The 18652-nt window shown below is 35.5% G+C and overlaps 1 protein-coding gene and 1 pseudogene across 1 annotated transcript in view; one reads left to right on the forward strand and one right to left on the reverse strand.

Annotated features, from left to right (window-relative positions):
- Task6 (TWIK-related acid-sensitive K[+] channel 6) overlaps nucleotides 1-18652 on the reverse strand; it is a 327341-nt gene that overhangs the window by 183320 nt on the left and 125369 nt on the right. The gene's annotated exons all lie outside the window — the stretch shown is intronic.
- On the forward strand, nucleotides 5483-8828 carry LOC143362280 (NADH-ubiquinone oxidoreductase chain 4 pseudogene; annotated as a pseudogene).

Genomic DNA, 18652 nt, shown 5'->3' on the forward strand with positions numbered 1-18652 from the left:
TTACTGCCCCAATAAAGTACCATAACAGGCAGTGTCCTCAATTTTCTTTAGATTTTTTGTTGTGGGAAGTCTCTGTCAAAAACAAGAAAAACCGAATTTTTTCGACGTTTCTGCTATTAGGAGGAAAGTTACACTTGTTGATTTTATCGCAAGTATATATTAAGGCATTTTTAACGTTATTACATTGAAACAAGTAAGTGTTTGACCTCAGAAATATGTTTTAAGAGAAAAATAAATTCTATTTCGTGCGATATATACCAGAATGTTCGCAACGTTTACAACATCGCCGGTTGGCCGAGCAGTCAAGGTGTCGGACTACGGAGCGTAAACGCTGGGTTCGAATCCCGTCGAGGGTAAAGTTTTTTTTTCCATACATCATCTTTATATTTTCAATTTTTTATTACATGGTTTATTCATGTGATTTTTAAAATATTTTTTTAATGTTTTAAAAATATGTAAGAAACATTTTTGAATAAAATATATGTAAATATAGTTTTAGAGTATCTATCACTTCCTCGATTCTCTAATTGTATATGATCTTCATTACGGTCCTCTCTAACATTCTTAATATTAAAATTCATTAATCTGGTTTCTAAGCCTTGCGTCTTCATAAATTAGGGAGGAAATGAGAAGAATTCTGAATAAATAACACGCAGCAAAGTATTGGTTTTTGTCCAAGTGAAAGAAAAGGGCTACATACTACCACTATTTTTAAAGTGGGGTATCAGGTACAAATAAGCCTTAGCCATTCCTCTTTATTGTAACGTACATGAGGATGTATTTCCGTTTATAGTTACTTGATTGAAAACCACCATGAAGAGGGGAGACTTTTGTATTGTCGACAGAGGTTTTCGAGATGTTACATCTCATTTAACAGGTCTTGGATTCAGAGTTCTCATGCCTGCTTTAAAAGGTAATCGTTCTCAACTTTCGACGAAAGTGTCGAATTATTCCCGAAAAGTCACGAAAATTCATTGGGTTGTAGAGGCAATGTATAGTATACCAGGTCAAAAGTACCAGCTTCTACATAAACAAGTAGACAACGAAACCTTTCCAAAAATTGGACATAATTGGAACTGCAAAACGACTCCATTTCAAACAGTATCCTCGGTAGATACTCTGGATTTTCCGGAAATGACAGAAGTAGATTTAAAAATTCTTTTCACGGAATCTTACCAATTTTCGCAAGCAATTTCTATATCTGGCGGAAATCGTGGAAGAACACAATAATATAAATATTAATTTATTGCCTAATCCAAGAAAATAATATCATTAAATTCGAAGTCAAATCGGAGTAATATAAATAAAAGTTAGTTAAAAATGTTACCTCAATATTTTTTAAAAACATTTAAAAAATATTGTTAAAATCACATGAATAAACCATGTAATAAAAAATTGAAAATATAAAGATGATGTATGGAAAAAAAAACTTTACCCTCGACGGGATTCGAACCCAGCGTTTCCGCTCCGTAGTCCGACACCTTGACTGCTCGGCCAACCGGCGATGTTGTAAACGTTGCGAACATTCTGGTATATATCGCACGAAATAGAATTTATTTTTCTCTTAAAACATATTTCTGAGGTCAAACACTTACTTGTTTCAATGTAATAACGTTAAAAATGCCTTAATATATACTTGCGATAAAATCAACAAGTGTAACTTTCCTCCTAATAGCAGAAACGTCGAAAAAATTCGGTTTTTCTTGTTTTTGACAGAGACTTCCCACAACAAAAAATCTAAAAAAAATTGAGGACACTGCCTGTTATGGTACTTTATTGGGGCAGTAAACAGCTCAATAGCATGTTTTCATATTTTTGAGAAACCTGCATTTTTCCGATTTTTTTGAGGTTTTTCATTTTTTACGACCACAGTTTGCATCCAAAAAATCTGAAAAAATTCTCAAAAATCTGTCTTAGGATCCAAAATATGCCACATTTTTGTCAGAATTTTGGGAAGCATCAGAGTGCGGAAAATGCACGGAAAAGCTCAAAATCTAATTTACCCTGTAACTACCCTCACGAGCAAGATAGGGGGTTGAAATTTGGCTCAGAGGGGTTTTTCTTGGTCAGCTTTCGAATGGTTCATTAATTATTGAAAAACGTCTAAGGGCAGTTTTGACCATCTTATTCGGCTAGGCCCTTTGGGCTACCTTTACATTACAGACAACGTTTTCATAGACACGATTTCAATGATATCGAGTTCCCCGACATGCTGAAATCACCGACAATCATTTCGTCGAGAATTATTTCACTATCAGTAACAAACACAATTTTCTTTAAAAAAAATTAATGATTAAATTAAGCACCATTGTAATCAACATATTATTTAAAAACTGACAAGTTTTTCGATTACACTACGGTAAAAATTTAATTTCTTGATCGTTCACCTATTTATTCGATTGTCATTTTTGTGCTTTTTCCATCATTGACTAACAGTACATTCATTTACTACCACATTTTGCCGAAACATTACATGCTCATTTTCTCATTCGTATAAAAAGAATACCCAACATGCACGTAGTTTGACACTGAAATAAAATTTATTTAAAAGTAAAATTAGATATGTAAATGAAAACTGAAAACAGGTTTTTGAAGATCAGTTTTGTACCTTTAAATGATATACTGAGTGAGGCACCTAAGACTTTCACCGGAAATATCTCCGTTGTTTTTAGTAATACAAAAAAATGTTTCAGGAAGAAAACGTTTGGTTTAGTGGGTCAATTATCGCGACGGAGAAGTTTTTTTTCTTTAAGTCATATTATCCGATATTTCAAGGTCATCGTCGTTTTTTTTTTTAATATAACGACATATTTTCATTAGTGTTAAATTATAGCTAATGGAAAGACAAATTCAAACATGTACAACAATATATTGACCTTCAAATGACCTTCGAAGGACTTATTCTTCAAAAAACATTTCTTCTTTCGTTTCCAAATAAGAGATGTCTTTCGACAATTTTTCAGGGTTTACATCAATGGAACCCTAGTAGAGTACGATAAGCATGAACATGGTTTTCGTACGTTAAGTTATGGTTTTTGAAGAATAATTTCTCTGAAGGTCATTTGAAGGTCAACATATCATACATGGTTGAACTTGTCTTTTCATTACCAATAACGTAACTCTAATCAAGATACGTTGCCCATTCAAAACAAAAAAATGACGATGACCTTGAAATATCAGAAAATATGACCTAGAGAAAAGAAATGTCTCCGTCGTAATAGTTGCCCCACTGAGCCAACCATTTTCTCGTATTACCTTAAACAACGGAGATATTTTCGACGAAAGTGCCTCACCCTGTATAATAAACCTATTATTATATTGTAATAGCAGTTCTTGAATAAAAACACTTCATATAATTTACATTCTGAAATTGGTCACTTTATATGCATCGATCTAATACTATGCTGTTACGACAATTATTACACTGTTATTAATAATGACGATCCTAGCACTGTAGAGACACTTTTTTCTGTTTCAGGGAGAGCTAATAAGCCCCATATCCCCTTAGTTCCCCAATGTGAAGGACCTAAAAGCAGAATTACTCCTCCGGGCTCAAAATAATTAACGTGGGCGTAAATAATAAAACTGACAAGCAATCTTTAAGAATTCTCTTTTGGAATGCTTGAAGTATACTGCAACGATTACCATAAATTCTAAATATTCTTAAAAAAGGCAGAAATACTAATTTGCGTGGAATCATAGCGTTAAGCGGAGGACACCGTTCTTTTTGGAGGTATTTATACGAAAAAATCTGCATTATTCGGGAATAAACAACATAAGCGTTAATAATATTAATGTTCTCCGCTCGATGTAATAGTCTGTTACAGAGTTCGATGGAATATCCTGATTCAAGATCAATGGAACATAATCGTTCAAAACGTAGAAAATCATAACAACTCCGTATTAATGGGACATTTCAATACACACTTATTACAGTTGACGAGTCTTTATGTACACATTTATTTCCGTGTTTAAAAAAATAACGAAGCAAATAATAAAAGTTATCATAATACAGTGTTACTTTATTGATTAATATATTATATACATGTTATGTACGTGTAAATATAGCTTATAAGTAGGTTGCGGATTTTATGCATTTATGCCAGAAACGATTTGGTACGATCTAAAACAATAGAAACATTCAAAGAAATTAAAAATGTCAATATATTGTCTTCAGCTTATTAAGATTGCTAAAAAAGATATTGAAGATCTACGTTTCTGCTCTATACTACGTACTGTATATTACCTTTCTACTGTATAAGGTTACTGTTTCTTGCAATTGATAGCAACAATTTTTATTTTGCATAAAGATCCGCAGTTCAAGTAAACAGGATTGATTGTCGGTAACCCGAATTTAATAGAGTTTAATAGAGTAAACACTAGGAAAGAAGAAAAAGCATGATTTCTATTGCATGCCATCATTTGCAGATTATACTTACGTAAGCTATTTTGTAAACTGCAATTTCGAGGTAACCGAATTCGATGAAATTTCAAAATATGCATAACTGACACAAATCTATCAATCGAAATTCCTGGTCCCCTGAGTGGAAGTTCAATCGAATGTTTTAAATTTTTAGTATAGGCTCAGATAAAATTTTTAACAAACGACTATTACTATTTTCTTCACGGTTCACAAAATTGAAATTTTTTCAAAATTACTTATACATGTCATCCAGTACATTTATCCTTTCAACTCCTTAAAAAAAAACTCAAATCGTTTGGTTCGATTTTTAAAAAGGTATTTTATCGTAAAAAGTGTCCGAATATTAATTCCGGCCACTGTATACTCATAATTCTTTAAATGTCATCATTTATTATTGTCAAACTTAATACTCCTTTTACTCTCGAATTTAAGTTGTTACTTTAACAGTCAATGTTCGTTATTTTTATATGGTTCAGGTTCGCCGTCCGGAAAAGTCATTGTATAAAGAAAACAGTTCAAATTACAGGAAAATTTTTATTTTTCCGCCAGTTTGCACGAAAGTAATAATGGATGGTATAACGAATGGAATTACTCGATGTAGCTTCCGCTGGATACCTGCCACGATCTTCTTTTTGTGCATTTTCGTTATCTCCTTCGTGATGGTGGGCTTTAAGGTACTTTTGGTGTTGTGATGCTTTGCACTTACCTTTGCCTCGACTACGCTCCACATGTAATAGTGAAGGGGATTGCAGCCGTGGTTACAGGGAAGCCACAAGACGATGGACCAGTAATAACAAAGGTTTTCGTAAAGCCTGATTAATCTTTTCTTTTAATTCGATCACGAATTCTGCGCATCTGTTGCGATCGGAACGATTCCTTTGAGTTGCCCGGAACGCAGTTACCTCTTACTGTTTTTCAGAATTTCGGTATTTCTTGGCTAGGTTCTAAACGTGCGTTTTTTTCGGTCGTATTCTCGGCAGTCTGCAGAACTAGCGCGGCCCAGCAGCATCGCGACCAATTTGACACGAACCTAAATGCACCAATGCGCACCAAGTAAAAATGCGACCTTCTAGTGGAATTGCGCTAGCGCTATTGCTAGTGAGCGTTTAGCCTAATTGTAAGACTTGTCTCCCACTCTACCTTCCCCTTCTACGACGCTATTCCCCCACCCTTCCGCCTCGGCCCTGTCACGTGATGTGCTTCGTCTCTGTCGTGCACTTAAACAAAGACCATATACAGGGTGTTTATCTCGTGACGCACTGAAGTTACGAAAAAATTTATTTACAGAAATTGTTCGGTATGAAGGGAACAATTTAATTTTTTTAAATGGAACTACATGTTTTTTTGTCCTAAAGTTATCGAAATAATTTTCTTTCTTCTTTGGACAATATCTCGTTAACTATTAGGTTTAGGACATATGAAGATCAACGCTGTTATACTCAGATTTTGATACTCTATCGATCTATGGTATAAAAAATGGGACATTCCATTTTAAAAAAATAGAGTTGACCTTGACAATACTATAAAAAAAAATGTTTTTCGAACTTTTTTATTGCAATATATAGCCAATCGAAAACTGATCAACTTTTGTTGAAAATATTTTTTGTCAGATTATTGCAAGTACTTAAAAAATCGTGAAAACCGTTAACCCTGTATATAGTTTACGGTCGTTTATATGTCACAATGTCACGTGACTAATCCATTACTGGCAGAGAAAGGGTAATTTTTTCGAGTTCGCTGTTTGGTAGCTTCTATAGTGAGTTATCCTATCAATAATTGTGGAACGGCCCGAGAAAATTCCGGATTTATCTCGACGGCCCACAGTAGGCCAAACCGATGAACTTTGTGTCAAAATAGTCGAACTTTTGATAGAAATGAGATAGCCCGGTAATTCTTGGACGAGGTCAAAGTTGAAATGTTGTAGAATAAGAGAAAATTATAGAGAGAGCAATATAAATATTTTTTGACATTTTTTAACATGTTATACATCATTTCCTATAGATTTTGTGATGTTGGATTCAAATCAGGCGCCGGATTTGATCTACCTCCTCAGAATTTTAAGTGAACAATTTTTGTCATCTACATGCTTTGATGACCTAGGTTGAATGTACGCGTTGTATTTATTTGCTGACATTTTCAGTGCGTGTATAATTGACACAGATCTCCACATCGTATGTATTAAATTTTCAATATAGGCTTACACAAAAAGGTTGTAAAAAACAAGTTTTAGTATTTTCTCTGTAATTCTGACCAATTGCAATTTTTTCAATACAACTTGGCGTCAAGTTTAAAAAAAAATTCAAGTCATGTGATCCAATATTAACAAAGTTATCGTCTTCTAAAAAGTATCCGAATGTTAATCAGAGTTACTGTATATGCCTCATAGCTTTGTCGCGGGGTGTAGGTGCACTCGGTAACAGTGAACCGGCGAAAGTGTGCGCGGGGGTGGGCGCGAAGTGGATAAGGGAAGCGCAGAGTGCGACGCACGGTGAAGTACGAGGAGTTTGGCACTTCAATTACGTAGTTAAGTGGCGCAGGTCGGATTAATTTTCTTTCGTGTACAGGACGAAAGCACGGCACGGCTCGGCTCGGTTCGTCTCGGCTCGGCTCGGCTCGGCTCGGCTCGTCCGGTTACCTGTGCCGCTCGTAAATTGGATCAACCGAGTGCCTAGTCTTATTGTGAGCCAGCGAGAGACGGGATGCGGCCTAAAAAGAAAGACGTTTCCGTCGAGAGCGACTTTTGTCCCATATAAATCTCGCCCTTCCAGCTCCTGCTCCCGGCAAAAGGGTGCCTCCCGGAAGGTTAAAGGTTAAAGCGATCCCTAATCGTTCTCGATGAATGGCCGCGATTTTGCGGGATCGATAGGCGATTCTGCCGGCCGATAACAGTGATTGGATTGGGGCTCTTTAATTAGACGAGGGACCGACCCCGGACTCGATTCGTATCCGAATATGTTTTCTTAATATCGTCGTGTTATGTTTAGCAGCGAACCGCTCGATATCGATTTAGCTGGTTAACATTCGGCTATCGATTGAAATTTTAAGGATGAGTCGCGTCCCGTTTTATGCATCGATGGATGTGTAGCGGCTAGCTGGGCGCCGGAAGAGAAATCTTCAGCGCACGAGCACCAAGAAAGATTTATGGTTTGCACAGCATAAGACGCTATTTGTGAGAAAACGTCTTTAACGTTTTTGGTCACTTAGCGGACAGATGTGTCCTTGTAGTTCCTAGCGACGAACTCAATAGCGCAAGTGGACGCCATCAATGTTGGGTAGTCGAAGGGTCTCCAGCCTAGAGTGTCCCAGCGACGCGTGCCTGGTTTCTATCACCCGGGAAAGCTGGGCCCGTTGACGTAAACCAGCAGCCACGTACCGCACTTAGCTCTGGGCCCGGAAGACACACCGCTGCATCACCAAAATTAGTTTTTAACAAAACGACGCGCTCACCCTTCTCACGCACGAGGGGCGTGGAACTTTGGCGTCTTTGGGAAACGATTAGAAGCTGCTTATTTTATAATATTCTATACTATATTTTTTTCTTTACCTTTTTAATTTTTTTATTTTTAGTTATAAATAAACTAATAATCGATTTAATAATAATAGTAGAATTAATAAAGTTTAAGATAAGAAGTTATTTTTTTATATTTATAATAGGAACTTTTTTAGTAAAGATTCCTATATATGTATTTCATGGATGGTTATTAAAGGCTCATGTTGAAGCTCCAGTTTTTAGATCAATAATCTTAGCTTCAATTTTATTAAAATTAGGAACTTATGGGTTATTACAAATAATAATTATATTTTATTATTTATTTATACGTATAAAATTTTATATTATAATAATTAGATTATTGGGGAGAATTATTTTAAGGGGGGTATGTTTACGTCAATTAGATATAAAAATTTTAGTAGCTTATTCATCAGTTGTTCACATAGGAATTTTAATTAGAAGTATATTAACATTTTTTTAAATTAGTGTGGTAGGGAGATATATTATTGCTCATGGTTTATGTTCTTCAGGATTATTTTTTTTAGTAAATATTTGTTATCAAGAAACTAATAGGCGTTTAATGTTAATTAATAAAGGTATAATAAATTATATACCTAAAATAAGAATAATATGATTTTTGTTATGTTCATCAAATATATCAGCCCCAGTATCTTTAAATTTAGTAGGAGAAATTATATTATTAATAGGGTTAATAATATGAATAGAATATTTAATAATTATTATAATTTTATTTTGTTTTTTTAGATTTATTTATTCTTTATACTTATTTTGTTATGTTCAACATGGGGAATTAAATTATTATTTAAAAATTAAAAGAAGGAAAATAATTAATTATATTGTATTAATTTTACATTGATTACCTTTAAATGTTATATTTTTAAATTTAATTTTTTTAAAATTTAAATAGTTTAAAAATAAAGTTTTGAATTGTGATTTCAAAGATGTTTAATAACTTTAAATTATTTATAGATTAATAGTTTATGGAATAGTATTATTTTTTTTTAGGTATATTTTTTATTTTAATAAGTATATATATATATACATATATAATATAATAATAATTTTAGAATGAACAATTTTTATGTTAAGTAGAATAAAATTATAAATTCCTCGAAAGGACTTCCACCAATCAGTCGACAAGCATTTTTGAGAATATAAGGCAGCAGACTACCGACGCGAGGAGTCCAGTCAAGCAGTCTAGTCACAGCCGAGTCATAACTACAGTTGAGTTACAACACGAGTCATAGTCTCGTCCTAAAAGTTCAGTCGCGCCGAGTCACAGCAGTTAGATTCATAATCGCGCTAGGCTAACTATACCGGACGCTATCGCGATATCACTTTTATAAATAAACGACTCAGTCACGTAAACCTGATTTGTGAATACTTATTCTAATGCACCCGCCTTACATAACCCTATTCCTTCAGATGTAACCCATTAACGTTAGGGAAGACCCTCTAGGTTAGGGTCAGGTCTATCCCTAGGGGGCCCTAGTTAGGCCCCATGTTAGGCCAATTTTTTAGCTTTTAGGTTTCAGTAAATTATATCGCGAAATACTGTGGATTCTGGGACACATAGGGACCTTCTGTCCCAATAAAGCTGTCCTAATAGTATTGTATTGTAGTTTTTGTTTCCGTTCTTCAGTATTTGTCCCAACTAAGCGCGATTTTAAGTCAAAAATCGTGAACAATGGCAATTTTCCCACTTTTAATCGTTTATAACTCGTAAATGAAGTAACTAATATCGGTGAAATTTTCAGCATGGATATAATTTATTCGAGCGAATCAAACACATTCTCTAAATTTTCAATACAGGCTCAGATAAAAAAGCTGAAAAAACCAACTTTTACTATTTCTTTCACGATTCCGAACAATTCAAATTTTTTACATCTCGTCTGCTAAACTAATCCTTCTAACTTCTCAAAAACACTAAAGTTATTTGGACTAATTTGAAAAAAGTTATGCTGTTTCAAATAGTGTGTAATCAGTTTTGCTCCTTACTGTATATCGTACAGCTCGGTGAGAGCTTACAGTTAGTTTAGAAACTAACAAGGGAACATATTCAAGTGCGAATTTCCGATTTTGATGAAACTTATGTGACATATAGTTCTTTGAAAAATATTTGACACGTATTTTTTTTTATCGGCAACCATCCACTTTGAAGGGGTGAAAACAGCCCTCAAAGTTGGGGGTCAAAACCATATTTTTTGAAATACCTCGGAAACCAGAGGTCGAAAAAATTTGAATTTTTTTTTAAATTGTGTGTTTTTCAATGAGAAATGTAGTCGCGCAAGAAAAATTTAACAAAAGTCTTTTGTTTAAACAATATATTGAAAATTTGATTTTTTTTTGCAGTTTCTCTTATTTATTGTTAGTTCATTTTAATGTAAACTTGGGTGTGTGATCTTTGATCAAAATTAGGGTTTACATGTTTCAGGATTTTTTTTTTTTTTGCCATTTAACAATAATTATGCATTATGGAAGATAGTCTTGCATCTGCCGTGCGTAGGAAGGAATTGTGGCTTGTTTTATCGAAATATAAGTATTTACTATAAACGTGTATAGTATTTTAAACAATACCACTGGGTTATGTGTCGTTTATTGTTTTATTAGTAGCTAAAGAAGGTGGCGCAGGTAGCAGCGTGACGCGGTGCTAATTACCGCGGCGGAGTAAGGGTACCGACTTTTATAGCCAATTCGCCTGTGAATTTCTGCAATCGTTGGGCCTTCGGTCAAAATATCCCTGCAGCCTTTTTAAACTGTGAATCCTCGAACCTGGAGTTTCCCTCGTCATTTATGGTAGCTCTAAAAAGAGCTGATTTTGAAAGAAGTGCTGTCCACAAAGATTATTCTACATAATTCTGGCAATATTGATGTCCTGTGATTGTTGGGCCTTCGGTCAAAATATCCCTGCAGCCTTTTTAAACTATGAATCCTCGAACCTGGAGTTTCCCTCGTCATTTATGGTAGCTCTGAAAAGAGCTGGTGCCAATGCCGCACATCAGTTTTACCTCGGTTATATACAGCATTTAAGAAGGACCCAAATATTTTCAAACAATTCCATTGGTTGTTAGAGTGAGAGAGGGGGAAACGTAAAACAGTCTTCAGAATGTATAAATATGGGCACTTTGCTGTATGTGCTATTAGTCTTTCTGCATTACGGTTTGTAAAGCAACGTACATATCAAGAAGTTAAGGCTACTTCTTTCGGATTTTTAAAACGGTGCCACATATATCAAATAATTTCTGGCAATAATAAAGTTCGAACATTATATTAATTTTGCTTTTGCTTATTGTTTATTTGTATTGTTAGATTCGTTTTTACAAACATGAAGGTCAATCCGGTGAACGTTATAAATATTTTGATGGCAACATATAGCAGTAACAATAACGAGGGAACACCCACGAATGGAAAGGAAATTGAACTGGCAAACATAATTATAGACCTGATTAATAGCTACAGAGAAGCAGGGTACATGAATTTCGAAACGCAACAGGAATTAATATTCGATGACCTAACAGACGAACCGACTTCATTTAATGTTCCCGAAGATGAAGAAGATTTGGAATCAGCGTCAACATCTAAACCGTCGTCTTCAAGTTCTCCAGACGAGAGTCCAGAAGAAATAGAATTTGGAGGCATTGATTTAGATTATAAGAAGAAAGCTGTAGATTTTTGGAAGAGTGGAAGAAAAAGACCACTAAACTTCGAAACTGTGAAGAACAAATACAAGAAATTGAAGAGAAAATCAGATTTATACAGATGGGAAGAGCAAATTAATACAGGCGGATCTCGTTACGATAAACTTACAGCAATTGCACATGCTACACTTGAAAAATTTATTGTAGCGAGAAATAATAAAATTTTGGTACACGACGTAGATTTGAGACGGTGGGCAATGCACGAAAATTTATCAATAAATTTAGAAGGATTCCAGGCATCGTCCTTTTGGTTGTGGAAGTTTAAAGAAAACTATAATATAGTATCGAGAAAAACGACGAAACTCGTTACCCGCCATCATACTAACCATTTAACAGATTTGACCGCAGCAGCAGAAGATTTTGTGCATCATGTGAAAGGGTATTTTGAAAATTATGGCGCAAGCAATATTTTCAACAGTGATCAAAGTGGGTTCCAGTTGGAATTGCACTCTGGTCGAACACTTTCACACAAAGGTGAAAAAGAAACGGGTGCTCTTGTCCAATCGATATCTTCAACAACGCACAGCTACACTATCCAGCCCACAATTTCAGCTGACGGACAGTTGCTATCGCCATTATATATTGTTTTGAAAGAAGTCAAAGGGCAGTTAGGACCTCGTGTACGAAGAAGTGTGTTCACGGCACCTAATGTACATATTGAAGCTTCCACATCGGGAAAACTAACGAAGGAGTTATTTAGAACGTGGTTGATTGAAGTATTTCTCCCATCTGCTCCAGAAAATTCTGTTTTACTTCTTGACTCGTGGAATGGATACAACGACGAGATCATACGTAACGCCCTGCCAGAAGACAAACAATTAGAGGTATTGACGATACCAAAAAATACGACGCCATTAATCCAACCACTTGACGTGTATGGATTCCGCATTTGGAAGAATTTTGCAAGAAAACTTTCCGATCTTGCAATATTGTTAAATATTGATTTTAATCTACACGCAAGAAATAATATTATTAAATTACAGTCATTAATCCACAACCAATTATCAGCTGCGCGTTATAAACGGCTGTTTCAATATGCTTGGTTCCGCAGTGGATATATAGAAGAACGGCCAGGAGAATTTGAAAATCCCGTAGAGTTCTGCTTTACAAAATTAGATGGTTTAACGTGTTTCCATTGTTCAAATGTAGTCGTACTGAAATGTTCTTGGTGCAAAGAACATTTATGTTTTTCTCATTTTATCATCGAGTATCATTATTGCCAGAATTATGTAGAATAATCTTTGTGGACACCACTTCTTTCAAAATCAGCTCTTTTCAGAGCTACCATAAATGACGAGGGAAACTCCAGGTTCGAGGATTCATAGTTTAAAAAGGCTGCAGGGATATTTTGACCGAAGGCCCAACAATCACAGGACATCAATATTGCCAGAATTATGTAGAATAATCTTTGTGGACAGCACTTCTTTCAAAATCAGCTCTTTTTAGAGCTACCATAAATGACGAGGGAAACTCCAGGTTCGAGGATTCACAGTTTAAAAAGGCTGCAGGGATATTTTGACCGAAGGCCCAACGATTGCAGAAATTCACAGGCGAATTGGCTATAAAAGTCGGTACCCTTACTCCGCCGCGGTAATTAGCACCGCGTCACGCTGCTACCTGCGCCACCTTCTTTAGCTACTAATAAAACAATAAACGACACATAACCCAGTGGTATTGTTTAAAATACTATACACGTTTATAGTAAATACTTATATTTCGATAAAACAAGCCACAATTCCTTCCTACGCACGGCAGATGCAAGACTATCTTCCATAATGCATAATTATTGTTAAATGGCAAAAAAAAAAAAAATCCTGAAACATGTAAACCCTAATTTTGATCAAAGATCACACACCCAAGTTTACATTAAAATGAACTAACAATAAATAAGAGAAACTGCAAAAAAAAATCAAATTTTCAATATATTGTTTAAACAAAAGACTTTTGTTAAATTTTTCTTGCGCGACTACATTTCTCATTGAAAAACACACAATTTAAAAAAAAATTCAAATTTTTTCGACCTCTGGTTTCCGAGGTATTTCAAAAAATATGGTTTTGACCCCCAACTTTGAGGGCTGTTTTCACCCCTTCAAAGTGGATGGTTGCCGATAAAAAAAAATACGTGTCAAATATTTTTCAAAGAACTATATGTCACATAAGTTTCATCAAAATCGGAAATTCGCACTTGAATATGTTCCCTTGTAAGTAACATAATTTCTGTAGAGGATTAATTCGGATAAACAAAGTTCTAGCGTACTTTGCTCATAGTTATTAAAAATGTTTTCGATCATTGCGACAAATACTGGATACTGTTCAATGAATCGAAATATTTTAACAAATTTGTTGTAAGTCGGGAGAAACGTCTTGGTCTTGGATTTAAACCGCTTTCGTGTAGAAAGGATTAACTATTCAAAACATACTGCTACTAATAGACATATACCCTAGTAGCATTTATGATTGGCCAACGGTTGGGTGTTAGTTGGGATATGGTTAGTTGTTTTGCTTACAAATCCCCAACATAGGGCATACGACAAAAAATGATGTCAATTTGCCAATGAATATCCATCGTTGGGACTATAATTATTATAGTCGGTTAATTAACGTGAAATTTACGACGACGATACTACATTGGCCCAACGAAAATCTGTCAACATTTAAATATATAATCTTACATACGCCAGAAATGTTGCTGCAACTAAAAACATGTTAATTGTTATATTCCCAATTGATTATTTTTGTTTTCTTATTTATGGATATGCACCCTCAATTTGTTATTGGATGAATTTGTTACTTATAAAATTCATATTAAAATAATTTTCTATAATCTCGATTAAAATTTTCTTACAAATTAAGTTTACTAATAAAATTCATGTTCAAATAATTTTTTAAAATCCTAACACCATAATTTATTGGAATGTGTTTCTTTAATTTCTTCATTTTCCAAGGGGAAGGCACGTGTAGTGCTCATGTAATATAACAGAACCCTTCTGGGTTTCTTCAGAATGGACCTTCGTTTTTTAGATATTTTGATACAAAAGTTTTGACGGAGCTAGTAACCCATATCATAGCATCTACTCTCAAGTTAACTCTGTACGTTCGGTGGTAGCGTATCAGCTTACTACGCAGGCGGTGGATTCAAGTCCGACGTGGGTATGACATTTTTTCCAATTTTTACCGTAAGATACAATGTTTATATATTATTTATGATACACTATAAAAACAACCGTAAAAGGAAAAACAAAATAATATGTTAGCGGGCCCAGTTGGGCGTTCGTATTTTAGTGACGTTGTCCCTACGTGATCGTTGGCTTTACGTTGGGTATGAAAAGGCGACATTTCTAACGGTTGGCCAACCAATACCGCAACGAAGGCCCAACAAAATGCCAACCATAAATTCCACTAAGGTATGTACATACAGAGGGATGGAACACGTAACTGGAACCACTTCGATTACTAATAATTTTAATGAAAAATGTTTCAGATAAAAATTGAATAGTTTCATGGAAGACGGTGTTTGATGTGATTAGATTTTTTATAGTGCGTAGAGGACATATGAACATCAAATTTGTTTTTTTTTTAATGGAATCATATATTTTTTATTAGATTAGTCTGTTAACATCAAGAAATTAGTAGTTTAGAAGATATTTGAACTGCAATTATTCGAAGTAGCGTAAGTGAAACAGCTGCGTCGACTCTCGAAGTAATAATTTGAGTGAAAATCGCTAGGAACGAAATTGGCATCAGAGAACATAATAAATTATTCGACTTGTCTATCGCTTACATTTTTCGAAACTTCAATGTCATCTTTAATTTTTCGCTTAGGAATTAAATAATACTTTTCCGATACACCTCCGCGAATAATGATCGTCCTTCGTTCTGTCACATTATCATCGTCCACGCTGAAACCGACGCAACCATAATCACGATCTTTTGTTGCGATTTACAAGCGAGCAATTCCAATTCGAATTTTTACCTTGTCTTTCGATGAAATATTCGTTGCGAATAGACAGTTCATGACGAAATTTTCATTGAAACTTCGAGCGAAATGAAATTTCTTGGGCGAAGCCAGTCGGAATTTTTTATTATGAAACAGTCATGGGAGAACGGCGACATTTTTCCCATCATGTTTTCCGCCGAAATCAGAGGAACGCGGGTATTCCGATGTTTTATGTGTACACGTTTGCATTACACAAGCATACGTAGAGACGTATTGGAATTTAAATGACAAAAGTAGAGCGCTCCGGGGAGACGTTTATTAATTATGGATGAAAATTAGAAGAGGCGCCGAAACCGGCTGAGATCTTGGTTCATTAGTGTGACAATAATTTTTAATGGACAGCCAAACAAACATCTGAATCCACTGGATTCAATTGAACTTCTCACGCTTCGCGGTGTAACCAACTAAAACGTCACGCAACTATCTGAAATATCATTGGGCTCGCTTTCAGCTCGGCTAGGACGCAGTCGGGACACCTGTAAAGTGAATTCTTGTGTTCAGAAAGTAATTGTTAATCGATTCTCAAACACAGAATCGTTCTAAAAGGTATACGAAGACTGCATTTTCGGTTTATTAAAGGTTGTCGACACTTAACGCTAAAACCACAGAACACAAACGGTGACTAATACAGTGTTAACTCTGTATATGTTCCAAATGCCTGCTGATAAAAGTCCCAGAACTATCCCCACTGCCGCGGGGTATACCCCGTGATGGGCCATGAACCGAGGCCTCTAGACTCTAGAGCTTCACTATTCTTGTCTACGTTGATATGTGTCCCCGACTAGACCCGTGTTTTGGACATGCATCGAGCAAACACTGTACATATGTATCTCTGCGACAAGATTGGATTTATTCGGATGTACAGTGAATTTTCGATATCGTTCAGGAGACACACCCGAGCCGTGCTATGTTTACACTCCTCGGCGTCCGAGGCCTCTCGAGCTTCGTGGCCCCTCACGGGGTAGACACCGCGGTAGTAGGGACAATTTCCCGACGTTTATCATCCAGGCCTTGGCGACATATACAGGGTAGCCCACATAACTCTGAACAGCTCAATATCTCGAAAACTATGCCATCGATTTTAAAGTTCTTAGTCTTAAATTGCATGGAACTGAAGGGCCTTTCTGACTACATAAACGTGAAGTGGCCTCCCTTCTCTTTTAACGGGGGAGGGGAGGTACCTTTACAATTTTAAATGGAACCCCCTATAAAATGTTACATATTTAGATTCTACCGGAAAAAACAAGTCAATTTTGTCTGAAACATTTTTTTGTCAGATACTTCCATGATGAGATATAACAGTTTGAAGTTTCGAGTTGTAGGTACTTGAAGCGCTCGGAAATAGCGTTATGGAATTATACACGCTTGAGTCGTTTGCTTATTCGTGAAGAAATAAAATGTACTTTAAATTAAATGTTCAAAATGTCCACCACGGGCTTGTAAACATTTATTTACTCGAGACATCAAAGTTGTTCTAACATTTTTTAACATTTCGGGAGTCACTGAAGCGCAAGCGTCACGTATTCTTTGTTTCATATCCTCTTTTGTCGTCGGTGGTTCAAACATAACTTTGTCCTTTACATATCCCCATAAGAAAAAATCTAATGGTGTTAGATCGGGAGATCGAGGAGGCCATTGACGAGGTCCCCCACGACCTATCCATTTGTTCCCAAATTTTTCGTTCAAAAATTGCCTGGTGATGATTGCAAAATGTGGAGGAGCGCCGTCTTGTTGGAACCACATTTCTCTTCTAACGTGCAGTGGCACATCTTCCAAAAGCGCAGGCAAATGATTTTTTAAGAAATCACAATAACTTGCAGATGTTACAGTTTCTTGAAAAAAATAAGGTCCAATCACAAAATCTCCTATTAGGCCACACCAAACATTTAAAGACTATCGATGTTGAAAGGGAACACATCGTATCCAATTTGGGTTTTCCACGGCCCAATAATGCAGATTATGTCTATTTACATGCCCTGAATTCATAAAAGTGGCCTCATCGGAAAAAAGTATTTTGCACAAAAAGTCATGTTCCACAACACCCTGCAGCCACTCACAAAATCTTAAGCGGGGATCGTAATCTGCTATCGAAAGCTCTTGTGATAAAACCATGTGATATGGATGATACTTTTGCCGTTTCAAAATTCGTTGAATTGATGAAGGACTAATATGTGATGTTTGTGCAAGTGTACGTTGACTAATATGAGGATTTAATGTAATTGCAGCAAGAATACTGGCACTATTATTTTCATTAGTGACAGCTTTAGGTTTATTGCGAGTTTTTTTACATAATTCACCGTGCTCGCGAAGCCGGTTTTCTAAATTATGAAATGTTGCATGACATTTTTGATCCAATAACATTCAAAAAACATCACTGCTGCACGCCGATAATTTTTTTGGCATTCACCTAACGTTAATAACATATTCACTTCTGTGTCAAAATAAGGGTGCCACCCTGTATAGAGAAACCACTGTGCTACGTTTTTTATTGACATACACATATTTGCTTCGACAAAGAACACGTTCGGTGTTCCGCGCATCATTAGATTCACAATCAGTATCGAATGTTTGCTTAAGACATATACGAAATATGACCGATAAAATAAATAAAACCTAGTCGGTCAAAAGATCTATAATGGAAAACCGATGAAAAATAACAATTTAGAATAGAAACGTGGATATTTAAATCGAATGTGAACACGATGAAAAACTTCTCGTGGAAACATTTCTATAATTCCAACAATTTAAAACAAACATTTTCGTTCCAGTGTTAAATTAATACAATTTCGTAAAAAACAATCGTACAACAATATACCTAGACACTATTATTAGAAACCATCGTTCATCTTTTCCTAGAATGCTTTCGCATGACAAAAAAATTTGTAATTCTAATGCGAAAGACGTACATGCAAAAGCAAGATGGACACTCTAATTCCAACCACAAATTCTCGAAGAAGATTGACCCTCATCTTCCATGGGATGTCTCGAATTAGGCCGGCGCTATTCGGGCCAATGAATTGGCT

The sequence above is a fragment of the Halictus rubicundus genome, chromosome 2 (genome assembly GCF_050948215.1).
Source record: "Halictus rubicundus isolate RS-2024b chromosome 2, iyHalRubi1_principal, whole genome shotgun sequence".
In the NCBI taxonomy this organism is placed as follows: Eukaryota; Metazoa; Arthropoda; class Insecta; order Hymenoptera; family Halictidae; genus Halictus; species Halictus rubicundus.